Source organism: Sparus aurata, chromosome 4, assembly GCF_900880675.1.
Source record: "Sparus aurata chromosome 4, fSpaAur1.1, whole genome shotgun sequence".
NCBI classification, from domain to species: domain Eukaryota; kingdom Metazoa; phylum Chordata; class Actinopteri; order Spariformes; family Sparidae; genus Sparus; species Sparus aurata.
This window is the reverse complement of record NC_044190.1, coordinates 3,441,650-3,456,502: the sequence shown is the minus strand read 5'-3', so window position 1 is coordinate 3,456,502 and position 14,853 is coordinate 3,441,650. Positions and strand designations below refer to the sequence as shown.

Genomic DNA, 14,853 nt, shown 5'->3' with positions numbered 1-14,853 from the left:
GAAAGAAAGAAAGAAAGAAAGAAAGAAAGAAAGAAAGAAAGAGCAGTTCAGTTACACATTCCCATGGAAATGCGTTTGATTCGTGGAAGCTTTTGATGCAGATGATTTTTGCCTCAAAGCGTCTTGTCCCAGCCCTCCTCAGCGCAGGCTCTTTAGAAGTGATGTGACACCGGATAAATGATTACGGGGGTCCTCCATCCCACTCCCTCCGGCAATGAAGGGAAGAGGTTACGCGTTAATACAGGAAGAGAAGTTGTATTTTATGTCCAATGATTAGCCTTCTTAGACCTAATTATGTCCCTGGGGACAACAGCCCTCCTCTCCTCCTCTCCGCTCAAAACCTTTTTCCTGTCTTTCCTCTCATTTTTCCTCCCCTGCTCCCTGCCTGCTCCCCTCCTCCTCTTTCAAGGCCCTTGCTCTCTCTCTTGCAGGTAATAGATGCTCTAGATCAACCTTTCTTACAACATGAGCCTTCGCAAACCCTGCACAAGGAAAAGTCAGCCCGAACTGTCGACAGTTAATGTGCTGGTGAAACAAAGGTAAGGGTAGGCAGACAAGTAGCATTAAAAAAAACAAAAACTAAATGAACCATGCTGAGTTTTGGGTGCAACTGAGTTGAAGAGTTGAAAAAAGGGAGTGAGAGAAAATAATTTCCACTACATTCAAACCCTCCTCCCTTGATTGTGCATCAATCCCTGGCTATCTCTCAGCTGCAGATGGAAGTGAAGGGAAACCTGATTCCACCTCAGTCTGAAATCTGAATGAAACACGCTCTCGGCTCTACAGTTCAAGGCTGCCATAAAGGCATTCAGCCCCTCTAAACCTATGGAGGTGAGGCTCCCTCTCAACAGATGCCAATTTGGCATGCTTCTATGAGTAATAGGAGTGTGATGGCATCATCGAGGATAAACATGATACATTTGGGCTGATAAACTGTCTTCCTCTCCAACACCTTCCCCACTTTGTTCCTGAAAGTGGAAGTCAGGTTGAAGGAGATTAAAAGAAGCAGCTTGGATACCATAAACAAAATATTAGTGTGAACTTCAGCATTTTGTGTGGATATTAGTGACTTACACAGTAAATATGAGGGGGGAAAAGGGGTCACCGCAGAAATAATGTGAAAGAAATCATCAAACGGAACAGTTAACACGCAGCTACAGTAACGTGCAGCTCCTGATGGCTGCTTCTGTAGCCTGAAAACCCTTCATCTTCTAAAAGTCACATTCACATCTCTTCTGCATCAGCGATTATGTTTTGGGCAAAAAGCCAGCCAGAACATTCAGTGCCAGTGCAGGAATTAGTGTGACCATCGTAGGTGAATACAGCAGGTATGGCTTTTTGCTTCAGGCTGTCAGCATTCTGCACCAGCAGCCTCTGTTTTACTGTTGTTGGACTTTTATTTTGTCATACTAGTCAAGGTTACTGTTTTCATCTTAATCTTGGTTATGGTTTCAGTATTCATTAATTATATAACTGTCAAGTAATTAAAAAAATAATCTAATTAATTACATACTTTGTGACTAATTCATCGGAATGAATCACACATCAGTTTTTTTTTAATATGAGTGAGAAGTATTTAAAATGATTTCACTTCCACCACAGAGTAGAGTCTCTGAAGGCCTGTTGGTGTATATCTGGATGAGACTGCTGGCTCACCGTAACATCAGAGGCTGTGTTATGTCTGACCTCCTGACTCGCTGCTAAGTGCTTTGTATTGAGGCCGATAGTTGTGTTATTTCTTGTACAATTAATAAACCAGAATAACTATATACTTTTGTCAATCCAAGTTATAATCCAAATATACCCTAAATAGGTTGGTTTGTGTCCGTGTGGATTCCTGGTCTCTTCAGTAACTCATTCCACAAACTAAGTTGAATTTTTATTCAGTAATTCAGTTCAGAATCAAGCAAATCTGTGTTTCAGTATTAAAACGTTAACCATTACATTTGCCAGCCATCTTGGCAACACGCTCATGCAGTTATTTAGGGCTCCAAAGATCAGGCCTGTATCTAAATGAATGGGGAGAGAGTCACAACTTCACCTTTGTTGACCTCTCCCTAAATTAAGGTAAAAACACCTTTTCCCCACAGGTTAGATGCATGCACACAATTCCTGTGCATTAGTGTGTTATCCTCCTCTTCCATGCTTAATGTAGGTCCGTAAATCCTAAATCCTCTACGCTCGCATCAGCGCAACAACATGATTGGCTGATATCTTTCCCAGTTATGGCTGTGATGAAGCAAACAATTGGCTGTTCTGCAGAAGGGAGAGGGATATGTTTAAAGATGTGTTCTATCCAAAAAGCTTCAAGTTGTTTATCTCATCTCTTATGATGTCTCTGGTTCAGTGTGGATATTGCATAAATAACCTAATTATAAACAAACCCAGTTAATGTGAATACTGACCTGATGAGCCCAATGAGCAGTCGCTGAAACGAGAATCCTGTATCGATGATTTTTATGTATGCATGTAACATCTGAGTAGAATGTGTCCATATCTGTACTTGTGATTGGCGAAAAAAAATCTTCATTTGGTGGCGCACTGAAGTTTATTTATTTAAGTTTATACAAAAAAACACCAGTATATAGTTCTCTTACTATTGTGATCAAAATTATTATCTGACACTCAATTCTGAGGCTGTTCTGTAACTAGCTTTCAAGCAAATAACACATTTAGCACCTTCCTATTGACCTATACAATTTCAGGCCTAAATGAACTTAGTCATAGCCACTTCGTCCTGAACAATCCAGGTATGAGTACTGATACAGATGATGTAGTTGGTTTAACAGATACAAATGCAGAAGATGATCTTGAACATGCTCATCCCCACTGCTTTACTTTCTTTTACTGCACACGGGGCATCACTTCACAACTGCCCCCCACTGCTACATCTCTTCACCTCACCAGAAAGAATAAAACATGAAGAATATCAACCACCATTGATACACACTGACTAAGTTTCTGAGTGCTCAGTTAACTGTGTCTCATCATATCAGTTGAAGAAAATGTACATACAAGTAAGCTGATGGAACTTTTTGGATGTTTGTTTAAACATTAAGAAGCCAAACACAGAAACACGCTCATGATTTCTGTTTCAGCAGAAGCAGGTATCAACTCCCCTTTCATGACTTTACATTCATTCTGTTCAAATCTGTGCCTCAGTGGGCAAAACATCTTACCTTGTGCTTTTTGAAAGAAAGTCTCATCTTTAACGGGCTGAATAGAAAAGAGAACGAGAGACGTGGAACGGCTCTCTGACACCAATAACGTGACATGAAGCTGTGATAATTGCAGTTTGATTGCTTTTCAGGGGAAATCTGTTGAATCCTGTGATTTGTCCAAAACGGAGTGGGAGAAAAAAGGAAAAACTCCAGCAAACGCTGATTTCTGAATGAATTGAAAACATTCATCAGTGTGATCATTGCACAAGGGTAAGTGACACATAAGAAAGCACAAAGAGTTTAGCTTCAAAATTTAAATTTTAATTGTGTTCTTCTAGGTCTAAATGCCACACTCTAAATGCAGCTCTGGGAGTGTGTGGACGGTGGAAGTACTAACTGATTACTTAGATGAATGCAGAATGTGCCATGAATTGGTGCGCCAGGCGGCAGAGCAGAACTGAAGTGAGCATCCACTGATTGGCTTAGTGTGCAAAGTGCTTCAGTCTCTGCAGCATGCCGCTCTCCGTGCACACTACTTTTAGGGACAGAATCAGATTTCTCGTTGTGGAGAATGCATCCGTGTGCATTTGTGTATTTCAAAGGTATAATTTGACTGCATGTCAAGCACTTTTATTAGAATCACCAAAGAGTGAACAGTACTTCTGATGAATTTGCATCTGCAGTGGTCACTACCACTGATAATAAAAGATGAAATAATCTCACTTTCTTCTCTCTCAACAATCATGTCGTGATTTAGCGACTGCAAGAAGAGAAACAGCAGGGTGGTGAGCAGGGCTGAGGAGTATGTGACTTTTTATGGTATGCTATGCAAGATATGGTAGATATAACAAATCGGTGCTGTCAGAAAGCGTACAGAAACAAAACAGCTGATGCATTTCCTGTATCTGTGTCAGATGGGTTTTTCCACTCCTTAAGAGACTAGTGACAGGTTCTAAGTAGGCCTGTCAATAAATTAAAATATTTAATTGTGAATAATCGCATGCTTGTCCATCACAAATTAATTTGCACATTTTTATCTGTTCTAAATGTATCTTAATGGGATATTATTCAAGTTTTTTATACACTTATCAACATGGGGACGGACAAACATTCTTGTTTTATGCAAATGTATGTCTGTTATTATTGCAACAATCCAAAACAATGATGAATACTGTCCAGAATATTCTCCTGAATCTCCTCAGAGGTGCTGCCTGCTCAAACAATATGCTGAAAGATTAACATTGAAAAGTCAAGCCCAACAAGCAACAACAGATGGGCATATTGACCCAAAGGTTAACTAAACAATGTTAATCGGCCTGCAAGTTGGAGCCACCCAATGAGCTATCTCTTGTTTTCAAGACGCCTCCATGCAGACGGTCCAGCGTGGTCTGCCTTTGCCATTTCTGAAGGAGGTTTGCTTCTGCTTGCCATTAACGTTGTTCCTGCTACATTGCTTCCAATACCATTCCCCAAACTATGCGGCAGGCTGAGGGTCATAACGTGGTGAGCCTGTAAATAAATGAAAGAGGAAGAGGAGTCAGCTCGTTATTATCACGTTCATTTTGACAGCCGTGGTTCAGAGTCTATTCATTTCATGTCATGTCATGGCTTTTTTTGAGGAGTATACCTTTTCCATCATGACTCACCTTTGTTATAGAGGCGAATTCCTGCCACTTCCGATGTGCCCCATGGGACTGTTATAATGTGAGGAGCAGCAAAGCGTGGTGGAAGACAAAACATCACACTAGCAAGGGTTGTGCAGGAAAAATAGAAAGACTTTTATTTTGGTCTCAAAAAAAACAAAGAAACAAACATTTCTTACTGAGCTTCAGACCGCTCAGGTCGCTCTCTTCTCATAAAAAAAACCCAAAAGACTCTCGCCGTCCCCTATTCCACCCACATATATAGTGGGAGAGTCCGCCTTTCCAATTCAATTGGCCTATCAGGGCAGATCTCTATAATGGAGAGTTGAAAAGGTTTACAATGCATAGGCATGGTTTTCTTTCACTTGCTCACACTCTAACAAGTTGTAAATGCATTCATCCTTAGCCTAAGATACCTACTGCACATTCACAACACAAAATGATTTGTACTTTATTCAGTATTTAACTTAATTACCCGTCATGACATCACACATCCATGATCCAATCGCCACTGAGAACACGCCTTCTCAGACTCCACATAAAAAGGCTACTGATGAGGCGCGCTTCCTCTTTCCCCACCAGCACAAGATGGCCGCCACAAAGGACTCCAACTCCGACAGGTTATTACTTGGATTACCACAAGTCTTACATGTACATTTTGTGTAAACATCTTAAAGTACAACTCTTTGTATTTAACAAACATTAGTGGAAACATAATTTAAATAAAGAAAATGGAAAACTGTGTCTGAGTGTCTTTCCACCTTTCTAAAAAACTGGTTAGCAACTAGTGAGAAAGCTGGTGCTTCATCACAGGGACTTTATTTCAATCAGGAGAAACTAGTGACTAATGTCACTTAAAATGTTTATTACAGCAGATGATATGTGATACTTTGGCGCTCACACTCTCAAACACTCCACGGGGAGATTTCAGGATCCTGGAAGCCATCTGCCCTGAGCAGCAGCGAGAAAGTCCCCCCATGGAGTCCAGTCACTGGTGGTGGTGGTGGCTGATGACTCTTCTGAGACCAGAGCGCTGATGAGACGATGATAGGGAGGTGGAGGGAGTGCAAAACTACAGCATGAATGAACTAAAGGCAGGGAGACAAGCGTATTTAAAAAGAAACACAGCAGCACGATGATGGTTAACAGTGAAGGTGAGACACTGTGCCCAGCTGACGTGAACAACTTTAATTAATTAATTTCCACTCCAGTGGAAGTACTCACATAGATCAGAGTGAAACCTATCACCTATCCCTCCTGCTGCCGGGACCGAACTCGGATCTGGTGGAGTTTCAGGGTAATTTAGCGAGACAGTAGTCCTCATGACTGAACTTTCACCAGCACTTAATTTCAGAAAACATGTATGGTGGTTGAATTGACTTGTCAGGGGGAGGTCAAGGTGGTTTGATGTGTCATACACTGCACTTTCCTTCTCAGAGACCGGGTTGGACCAAGAGTCAGGATTTTTTTTATTTACATTTTTTATTTTTTTAAGTTATATTACATGAGCAAGTTAATGTGATACATTTAGTGAGTAGTGCACTTATGTCACCAACGTAACATCGTTCCAATTTTTTTTGTTGCCTAAACCTAACCAAACCGCATTATATATCTATATATATATATATGTATATATCTATATATATATATATATATATATATATATATATAGAGAGAGAGAGAGAGAGACAGATACATATACATTAAATGAATAATTATTGTTATTAGATTTGTTTGTTTTCAGAAAATAAAATCTGAAAAGTGAAATAGACAAACTCTCCCAGATGGTTGCTTCTACAAAAACAAGATGAAAAGCAATTATTATAAATAATAATAATTAATCTCCCCTCCCATCTCATATATTTTATTAAAATCAAGATGTCTCTTTGCAATAAAAAAGAAGGAAAAATGATCATTTATAGCAACTGAAATGTGATCAAACGCATGGATATAGAGAATGCAAAAGGAGGAACACAAACAGACACATTAACCCTGAATAATCCTTGCAAGATCAATATGTCACAGCTTTGGCCTTGGCTTTAATGATTAGATTGTGCAAGTATATTAGCCTGATGCATTATAAATCCAATAGCTTTGTCCACCAGTCTGTGTTCACCTCAACGGAAATGATAGTGACATAATAGAGATCAAGCTGAGGGATTAGTCTTAATTTTCCACAAGCATTATTAAAATAAAAACAGCACTTCTTCATATTCCTCTGTAAGCGCAGACTGGATGTCTTTATGCTTCCTCTCTCTTTCTGTCCTGCTCTGCTGTCTCTAATTAAATGGGGTGAAACAGCCTTGTGTTTCACTTTTATGTGTTTCAATTTTGTCAGCAAGTTTCCCCACAATGCAGCCATCTGAATTTCAAATGATAAATGAAAATCCTGCTCTTAGTGAAGTAATTCCATTAGAGGTCCACATTAAGGAAATAAAGACAAAAACCTACAGTACGTAATTGAATTTTCTGCGTTTGCTTTCTCATAGGGACCACAGTGGATGAGACCATCTATTGAATTTACTAATATTTAAGTGCCTTGTCTTCCCTGAAAACCACATTACTCTGTGCACAAATAAAACATTTGCATTGAGCTGTTCCTTTGTATTTCCCCTTTACTTCACTAAGCCTGCATGCATTAGATATTTGGATATTCATTTCCACAACAACCATCGTGCCCTTTTCTATCGGGTTTGATGAAGTCAAGTTTTAGGGAGTTTCAGACTAACAAACAACCTCTCCATCACTCACAAGATTGATGAAGCCCACGTCGCATGCTGCTTCCTGTGCTGCCCACGGGATTTCTGTCAGATCGAAAGCTGTTGTTCACCATGTCTCTCTCCTTGTCTATCCGTCTTAGTTGTTTATTCTTCGATTTCTGAGTCCTTCATGGTCCCAATGGTTTTGTACCTTAGCCAGTTTTAGGCTTTTAACACTTGTAAGTTTGTAATCAAACCAATCTTCTGTCACTGGGTAGTCTGTTGTTGTACGGTTAGCTTTCCTCAACCTAGCCTAGCTTACTGGTTTTTGCCTTTCACCGCAATTAACACAGCCTTGTCAAATGTTACAATGGCTTGTGCTAACTGTTCTCTAGTTTCTGATATGGTGTTTCTGATAAAGAGACATGTCCGTGAGTAAGTGCAACTTCTCTGGGGTTAGCCCCGGGCCTCATAGCAGGTCTGCTAGCTTTAGCACTAGCTCAGTCCCGTCGGCAGCTGCTGAGGAGTTTGTCCCTGGTTGGCTTGGTGCTGCTGATGACATACAAAACTGCACACGGCCTTGCCCCATCGTACCTGTCAGATGTCATCATACCATATAGTCCACCTCGTGCATTGCGTTTTCAGACTTCAGGGCTTAGGATCCACATTGTCCTGCTGACAAGAAACAATCTGTTTATTCTGATCAACAGCACATTTCTCTAATTTTTGTTTTAGTTTTCTGTTCCCACAAGCTGCAAGCTGTGTCGCTCTGTAACTGTCCACTCTTTATAGCTTCCTCCCCCCCTCCTCCTCCTCCTCCTCCTCCTCCCTGTCATTCAGGCTCCCTTCTGATGGACCACGGGCCCTTGCAGACATATACCTCCCCTGGTTCTGGATCATACCATGGGCTCCACTGGATCATTGCTCTACTCCTTATATCTGTACTTCTGTAAAATGTGATGCCTCCTCACTTTGTTTTCTGTTTTACTGCTAATTATTTTGTGTGGCCTGCCCTCTTCCAGGTCACCACGGTGCAGAGATCTTGGGGCTCAGCCTCGGCCTGCTCAGTCGTCTCCTGGATCCACACACCTTACATAACTTGTATCAGACTTTCTGTCAATGCAACTTGTAAACTGTGATTTTGTTCTGTTCTGTACATGCCACATCTATTGCATGTCTGTCTGTCCTGGGAGAGGGATCATCCTCTGTGCCTCTTCCTGAGGTTTCTTCCAGCTTTTTTTTTTTTTCACCTGTTAAAAGGTTTTTTCTTCAAATCTTTTCAGTATGGCAAGTGTTTTTCCCCACTTAAATGGAGGGTCTAAGGACAGAGGAAGTCCTTCACCGTACAGATTATAAAGCCCACTGATGCAATGTGATTGTGATTTCGGGCTATATAAATCAAGTTGATCTGATTTGATTTGATCACATGTTTGAATCATGTGTAAGACATGACAGAAGCCACTGCCAGAGGTTATTTTCCTGCTCCCTGCATGTGTTTGGCTGCAGTGGTGGCAGCCTTAACAGGGATATGGATCCCGGCCTGGGGAGATGTCTCTGCCCTGCTGTTGGATCATTATTTCGATGGACAAAGCCTCAGTTATAAATAGGTTCATGGAGTTCTTGGGCGGGACACTCTTTGTTTTCAGACCGTCCCCATTTGTCTTATTGATCTAAATATGTGTGGCCACAGAGCTGCTTTTAGAAAGAACGGCTGGAAAGATGGTTTGCTGCCGTGTTGTTTCCAGTGAGGTGTTCTGTGTTAAATTAAATACGTGTGTTATTTTACTAATAAAGAGTTTGTTCTGAAAGCTACACAAATCGAATCTATGTACTATTGATGATGACTATGTGTTATGTGAAAGACGCTGCTCATATGACAAATCCATAAAGCATAAAGACCCAATCTTGGATGTCCTCCCACCTCTCTGACGTGTTTGAGCTTCTTTAAGCATCTTGTTTTTCCTTGGTTTTTATTTTTACTCCTGTCACTGAGTGCTTACTGATCCTTTTTCCAGTCACAGCTGTTACAGGCAAAATAGCGGGTTAATTATCGACTCTAAATTGCTCGTAGGTGTGAATTTGGGCTTGGATGTTTGTCTCTAATACTCCTTTCACACTGGACAAAAACTCAGAAACACCCACCTGCCTTGTGACTTCCATTTTTTTTTTGCTGACTTTGGCATGATAAGTTTTCTATCTTTGTCTGTTCATCACAGTCCAGTCTGCACTGAGATGGATGGATAGACAGGCTGAAGTAAAAGACACAAAATGTATTCACTATGTGCTATATTGTCCATGAATTAGGATGTCTCACTCCTAAGCACACTTGACCGCTGGCAATGTAAAAGAAGTCAAACTCCAATTTTTAATGGGTTTACCCAAGTTTAAAAATCTACATACACTCATCACTTGTGGTGTAGAAATGGTATCTCATGGTATTTGTTAACTCTATGTTGAACGGGCGACCTTTCCAAGGTGTATCAGGCCTTTCATCCACTGTTGACCAGGACTGGCCCAGCCCCCCTGCGACTATGCAAAGGATAAGCAGTTAATGGATTCATGATAGATGGTTGTATTAGACTGAGTTCTTATATAAGTTATAGCTATATTATAAACATCATCATATAAGATCATTCTCATCTGTAATATGACTGAATTGCTATTCTATTTCATATTCTGTGAAATACTTGCCTTTTGGAACAATAGCTTATAAGAAAAATCAACACAAGTAAAGAAGCCACAAAGGTTAAATTACCATCTGTTGAGTTTCTTGGGTAAACATAACTAATGCCAGGTCCCAATACCCTCCATTGCCTTTACTACTTAGCCCAACCCTCTCGCTGTGGGTGTTCACATCCAGGCATGGGGTTTCCTGAGTCTTGTTGGGTTAGAGGGGTGAGATGAAGTGTTTAAGCTACATGGCCCTTCAAACTGAGATTTACCAGATGCACATATTATGGACAGATCTGCTATTTTAATGACTTGTGGTTCGCTGCTGGGCTCACTGGCAGAGCCCAATTGGGTCAATTCATTGTGAGAAATAAACAAAATCTGCAGGGAGATGGTGTCTTTCAATTGACAGCCCTGATTTAAATTAGTGCAGTTTTACATACTTGCAGCTTTTAAAATCAATAATACATTGAGAAAAAGAGAAAAATTTACTTTACCAATTTACCAAGAGTGGGTTAATTTCTGCTGCGCTGCATGGTCTCAGTGAGGGCTGAAATCACAGATGTGCTCTACAGGGCTCCACATTGTTACACCAGCGTCAGCAACTTTCCCTACCACCTAGCATATGTGGAAACTCAGCCTGGAATGCATCCATGAGGAGGAGAGCAAAGGAAGCTTTGCTGACCCCAGACAAAATCAAATGGAGGGAGGTGAGGGATGAAGAGGGGGATGGAGAATGGAGTGTGTGTGCGTGTGTGTGTGAGTGTGTGTGTGTGTGTGTGTGGAGGCTTCCATTTTGAGAGGATTAAAATGTGGCTGTAAAACTTTAATGATTCCCTGTCTATTGACAAAACGACCACGTTACCATCCACTTCTTAGCCCATTCCACATATCACATACTCACAGAGTGCATGTCGTGCAGGAGCACAGTTTAAGAGCAAACTGCATAAGCCTATTATACTTAATATTCATAAATCTGTGTGTTTTTTTGTTTACATGAACTGTAAAGTTGATAAGTGAGTGATATAAAGCATGAATGAATGGTGGGCATTGCTCTCCTAGTGGAAGTACATTAATATATTGTGTTTATCTTTCAAGGCTGTTCCATGTATACGGTTAGACACCTATAACCTTGAACCGCGAACTGCATACTGTCTATGAGGAAATAAAACATTATGCTTTCTTTGAAACCCGAAACGATTTTATATAATAAACACTTAACCTGCTAGCTCGATGCTAACACATAATTGGAATGATATTTACAAACAATGTGTTTTATTTGACATATTTCACAGAAAACGACACAGGTGCTGATATTTACAGGCATAAACAGTATTTAATATGCTTTGAAAACTAAATTATGATTGCTGACTACACATTATTGACTCAATCTGCTGCTGTAGCACTGTAACACTGCATTGTTACTGGAAATATGACTCATGATATATTGTCTCTAGAAGTGAATGATTCAAATTTTTACTTTTTTGATTATTACAGAGGGATTCAAGTGCCAAATAATTGTGCTGTTTGGTATCAAATGCCACGTATCTGGACCGGTATCGGTTAAAAAAGTGAATGGTACCAAACGTTGTAGTTTTGACCTTTTTGCTGTGTTTTTCTGTGTTCTTGGAGTTCTCTGTCTGTTTGGTGTATCAGAGCTGCTGTGAGCGGCTGGGCGGGGCTACCTCTCACCTGTCATGGCTGATGTCTGTTCTCACCTGCAGCGCGTTGACAATCAGCATCTGCTGAAAAGCCCTGTTCACCTCGTGCTTGCTGCAAGAAGATTTCACCAGTTCCAGTTGGTCGCAGCTTTAGAGAAACTCTAGTAGAGAATGATTTTGTGTAACTTGTTGTTTTACCTTGTATTAGTCCTGCCTGCTCTGCTCATCTCCAGAGATCAAGATTCACCTCGATCAAACAACTCCAGCAGCACCTCGGACACCTCCTCACACTCCACCTGGTACCCCGCGGGCCTGAGTTGCCTCCCCAAGACCTCAGGCGGTCTCCAGCTGAACCGGAGTTCAGCTCTTTACTGCAAGAGCACCATTTTGTTCAATAAATACCTTTCTTTTTTTCTACTCAGGTCTCTGCTTCTGGGTCCAAACTACACACCTTCTAAGCATAACAACCAACCCTACATTCACCTCTCGTTCATGTCCAATAGTTATGCAAGTAGTCTCTGACACAACTACATGCAAATGAAATATTTTAAAAAGCATTTGATTCTCTTAAAAGTGCATTGTCTGAAAGCAGATATCTGAACTGTGAGTCTAGCTCTTGGAAAGTCGACTTAATGGAGACACTTACTTTTGACAGAATGTTTTTTCTTTGTGTCTGCTCCAGTCAAAGGCTATTTGTTAAAAAAAAAAAAAAAGGATGTGTGTTTAGATGAGGGTTTTGTATATTTTTGCAGACGTGATTTGAGAGCTATGTTATTTATCTGAAATCATTTCTCTTTACAACACAGATAGCCTCCTAAATTCATATTTGGCTGTCTTATACACTCATTAAAGACTGCACACTCATAAACCCCCACGCAGGTCATTTCAATTATTCTTATAATTATGTTGCTGAGAAAAAACAAAAAAACTTCTCAAGACTGTGTGAGTGTGATTACACCTTTATCATTGCCGGTGCTACATGGGGTGCTGTGACCTTTATAATTTCCCATCCACTTACCAAATGAGACGTCCTGTGTGTGTCGAAGTTGATTTATTTTTTAATTTATATGACATATGTAAGTATGCTAAGCTACATTCTATACGTAAGTTATATATCTGACCAGAATTTACAAGAGTTACATAGTTATTTTAACCCAAAGCATGATCTTTTCACAAACCTACACAAACCATATCATTTTCACAAGGTTAATGACAGTCTTAAAGGCATATAGCAGTATTATTGCCACAGTGAAGGCTCGCCATTTTTTCTCTTCCTTTGTTTGTTCACACTGATCAAACCAGGTCTGAGAGAGGTGTGACGGTGCACATCATGACATTGACATCCGTGTTTTTTTTTCAGTGTGTTTCCCCCGGTATCTACCTTTTTTGCCATGCACAAGGGTCCTGGAATTTGCACACCTAATGCAGGCCTTGTGAATGTTAACTCAGTGTTTTGGTTAACAACCTGTCATCATTTCTAACTGTCAGATTTAATGTTCCGGTATGATCGAGTAGCTTCACTAATTAGAGCTAACGTAACGGTACAGAAATACCTCTGACCGAGTCATTTGAGCCTATATATCTGCATCACCTTACGCGTGCTCTGCCTTAAACTAAAATCTTCCCTTTGTGATGAAATGGAGGTTTTTAGATTAACTTCTGACTCCCACCTCCTGCACGAAAGGAGAAATATCTCTTACCAGCCACAACCACAGATATTGCCTTAAGCTTACAGCTTCTACAACAGCCAATCAGAGTCATTTTCATTTTATGTCCATGCTTCGACTCTGGGCAGGAAATTGTCTTGTGCTCTAATGATGCAGCGAAAATGAACCGGTGCATTGAAGTTTAACACATATTGTAACAGAAATTAAAATTGGGCAAACTAATAAATGTGTACAAGGAAACTAAAGCAGGGGTTCATGTTTGTGTGTAACCTCGCACTGCATGTGTCTGATTTGTATGAGTGTATTCGTGCGAGTGTTTCTGTGTATATGTGTGTGTGCTGCCTTGTGTGCATAAATATGAGTGAGCGGTGGGGAGACTGGCTGACCTTTCAGGGGACCTCCCTCACTGAAGCTGTCCTGTAGTGGTATTTACATTACCATTTCAATACACTGCCAGGCCGGGCTGGCAATAAAATATTCAGCTGACCTTTAAGGCAAAAAAGACTTAGTTAGAGACTGTCATATCATTTAACCTTAAGACTGCACAGAGTAAGTGTGAGCTGTGTCGCTGTGTGGCCCTCATTATCGGCCACACTCTGACAGAGTAGCCTCTTTAACTGAAAGCAAGCTCGTGGCAAAGGGACTAACCTACTGTTCCCAGATCATTTCCTTCTGTCCTCGCCTTTGAACATATGAGTTCCAAACTGAAGACTCAACCTTACTTCTTACTGTCATTCATCTGAACACTTTTCCTTTTACGTAGAGCACATGCAACCTTTATATTCTATACTATATCAACTTAGATGCGTTTTCTTCCAGTCTTCAGGTAAAGGTTAATTATGGCAATATTTATTTCTACTTAAATGGGCACTATGCATCTTGGGGGACACATTTTCATCAGAAGAGAAATATCTTCAATGACTGCCTTCTTGATGCTTAAATATATTAAATAAACACACCTCAATGTCAGTGACCAAATTCACGGAATAAACAAACACAATTAAGAAATTGACACAATTTCATATTTTGTTTTACTTTGTTTATAGTAGCTCACTTGATATGAAATTAATTTAATCAAACTTTGGTAAATGTGAGCAGAAAAATCCAACGGGAACAAACACACAGAAACTCAACAGACGCCACACTCAACCTGATTGACATCTGATCTTTGAGGAGTGCAGTGTGAGAAAGTCAGGATGATGGCTGTGTTAGCATTAACGAGAGAGAAGCAGAAGCAAACGCGATAATGATGGATATGTAGAACAATGGTTTGAGTGCTTTTTGCTCCCATTAAGGCTGGGCTGACAGTGGGCACAAAGCAATAATAAAGTGAAGTCAATAATCAGTTTGTT

General features: G+C 40.4%; 1 long non-coding RNA gene across 1 annotated transcript; it reads right to left on the bottom strand.

Moving 5' to 3' along the window:
- Positions 1 to 3,775: 3,775 nt before the first annotated feature.
- Positions 3,776 to 5,414, bottom strand: LOC115580592 (uncharacterized). The gene is made up of 2 exons (XR_003983879.1): positions 4,808 to 5,414; positions 3,776 to 4,670 (listed from the first exon to the last, which is right to left on the bottom strand). It is a non-coding gene; the product is annotated as an uncharacterized LOC115580592 (long non-coding RNA).
- Positions 5,415 to 14,853: the final 9,439 nt, after the last annotated feature.